The sequence below is a fragment of the Montipora foliosa genome, chromosome 9 (assembly GCF_036669935.1).
Source record: "Montipora foliosa isolate CH-2021 chromosome 9, ASM3666993v2, whole genome shotgun sequence".
Classification (NCBI taxonomy): Eukaryota; Metazoa; Cnidaria; class Anthozoa; order Scleractinia; family Acroporidae; genus Montipora; species Montipora foliosa.
Genome location: NC_090877.1, coordinates 10,773,928 through 10,776,611, shown reverse-complemented (window position 1 = coordinate 10,776,611; position 2,684 = coordinate 10,773,928). Strand labels below are relative to the sequence as shown.

The following is a 2,684-nucleotide window of genomic DNA, read 5'->3' as shown; positions in this document are numbered from 1 at the left end:
TGGATGTCACAGTATTGTGTTACCAAACTGAAGGAAACGGTGGCTCAATTGATATATAAAAAACCACCAACAACTATGTGGCACATTTCGGGAAAGTTAGCTCTCTTTCTGTCAAGCTTCTTGAAATCTGGAGGCTAATCGGATTTTGGTCTGTGTTTCGGCCATCAATGTAGTAAGGTTTCAAGCAGTACTAGTAATTAAAACTGTGAAAGACATCTGAATGTGATCTTTCTTAAACTAATACTATTGTTTATTCTATTAGGAAAAACACTGATACTGTTTAATTAAACTGAAGTTGTTTTAGATCGTGTTAACGTTGTCTTCAGTAAGTTTCAATTTTTCCCAGTTTGTAACCCAACCGTGTTTTTACGTGCTGTTAATGACTAAGTTTTTTCGAAATATTCCGTCACTTGGTTTATTTCGCGCCCTCGGACTACTCAAATCATGAAAGGAGAGCACGATGACCGAAGCAGTTCACAATAAAGAAAAGGGAATACTATGAAGTTGACAGAAAGCGATGGCCGCACAGAAATACAGCCCCAGTTGCAGAAAGTAAAAGCTTACATTCATGCAGTTTCTCAACAAAAGTATTTGAAACCACAAGAATCTTTTGGTCCGTTTGTGTGTCGTTCTGAAGCAAATTTGTCTTAATATTTACCGGAGCAGGTGATACATTCACTAAGGCATAATTATTTTGAAAATAAACATTTGCTGTTGGTGTAGCTAATCAATTTTAATATGACAACCTTAGTTTACAACTTTTTCGAAAGAATGGTTCAATTATGCTAGAGTATGTCTCTAAGTTAGACTTCCTAATCGTTCATTTCTGCTTGTTAATTCCCTTTCCTCCAAACGCCATTTTTTTAAAGCTTAAAGCCTTCAAATCCTTATTCCAACAAGTCGTTGTCTCCCATCCTTAAAATCCCATAGGCCAGATCTACGGCCAAGACGGATTCGTTTCCAACGCCGGGCTAAATAAAGCCCTACATAAAAAGATTTTATAACATAATGTTTTTTCAAAATATTCATTGAAAACGCCGGAGTTCGTCGAAGATGTTCAGAGTACAGGTCAGGACCAGCTATGATTTCATTTCACAAAAATTTAGTCATTGCTGACAATGAATAATTTATTGCCCTCAATGACATCATTTTGACACAACCTGATGTCCACAGCTTAATGAATGAACCATTACCGTCATTGTTTAAAACAATAACATTTCATAAATCAATTTACTTTGCAGAGGAAACGATCAACGGTTCACCTGAATACCCTCAGCATTCACTGAGGTAAGTCGGGGGAAGTTTTCAGTGTTCAAACGTTGCAGAAAAGCTAGAAAGGCAAGAAATCTGAATGACCAATGGCGAATTTCGGGTACAGGGAATTTTATACAGTTATTTCAGATATAAAGTGGGGGTAAAAAGCAATAGATTATGGAGTCGAACGACAAAAATTTTGCAGGCAACATTGAGAAACTAAAATTAATTAACTGTCTTAAAAGTTCTAGTAATTATTGACGAGTCCCACTGCGGCTGAACGGGTCATCGTCTCAACTGAAACACTTTTTTGGACGAAAAGCGTTGTCTCATACAATTATCCAATGAGTCACTGACAAGCGATAATAGGGAGCTTAAGTATGCTCGGTTTTGAGACGCGGACGGCAACCGGAAGAGAACATTTTGCGTGCCAGGACAGTGGTGTCTCCCAAATTTTTATAATAATCATCTCTAATGGAAAAAAGATACTTGGCAGGCTGATGTTCCGGGCCGTGCGTAAGCTGGGCACTACTAAGGCGTGTAAAACCTGAACCACGAGTGTTTTTCTCATTTTGGTGACGTTAGCGTGACTAAATCTGTAAATTTAACAGCTAATTTTCTCGCGTTCCTTTCCGTAATTTTTTTTGGAAAATTGGCTCAGTTCTAACCACATATACATTTCCTATCAAATGACACCCAAAAAAATAAGCCTTATTATATCAGTATCCATACTAGTAAATCTCTACAGGTAAAAATTAGGCAATCCAGTTAGAAAATGGTTTTTTTTTCGTTTTTTTGGGGGTTTTTTTTTTTTCTGTGTCGAAAAAGTCTTTCCTGTCCCTCCCCTGCTAAGTAGTGTCTTTGTGCGTAGAGTCTTCTACACGTATGTTTGGTAAGTTTGAGGGAGTAGTAGAGATGCATAGATTTTATCCGGTGGGCACAGTACAATATTTAATTTACCTGTAATAAAAGGAATCGAACGCCTTGAATGCATCACAGTGTTTACTGAAGTCACATCTCAGTTGTCTAGCAATTTACATTTATTTTGTATTAAACTCTGCACGGTCTTCAGGTAAAAAAAAATTGGAAATGTGACAGAGAAGAATTATTTGAAAGAAAGCTTGTTGTCTCTTTTGTGCTTCATTATTCACGGTCAAGGTTCTTCCGAAAAGGGTTTTAAGATCCTGAATTGCGAGACTGAAATTTATTTAATTGCTGTTGTTTCTTGTTTGCCCGCTCGCATTTAAAATAGGGAGGATTTTTTTCTCTCTAATAACAAATATATTGTTTGTTTCAATAAAGCTCTTTAACTACCTTTAAGCGGAATAGTTTTTGTAATGTAATTTTCTCTGTCAAAAATTTACGTAACAGGCTTGAAATAAACATCGCTACACAGGAAATTTAGTCGCTGACTTACCCCTTCGTCGAGT

General features: G+C 36.8%; 1 protein-coding gene across 1 annotated transcript in view; it reads left to right on the top strand.

Annotated features, from left to right (window-relative positions):
• Nucleotides 1–290: 290 nt before the first annotated feature.
• LOC137971232 (uncharacterized) overlaps nt 291–2,684 on the top strand; it is a 26,957-nt gene continuing 24,563 nt past the window's right edge. Inside the window, exons 1-2 of the mRNA XM_068818010.1 lie at nt 291–325; nt 1,242–1,287. The gene's annotated coding sequence lies outside the window, so the exon portion shown is untranslated. The remainder of the gene's footprint in view (nt 326–1,241; nt 1,288–2,684) is intronic.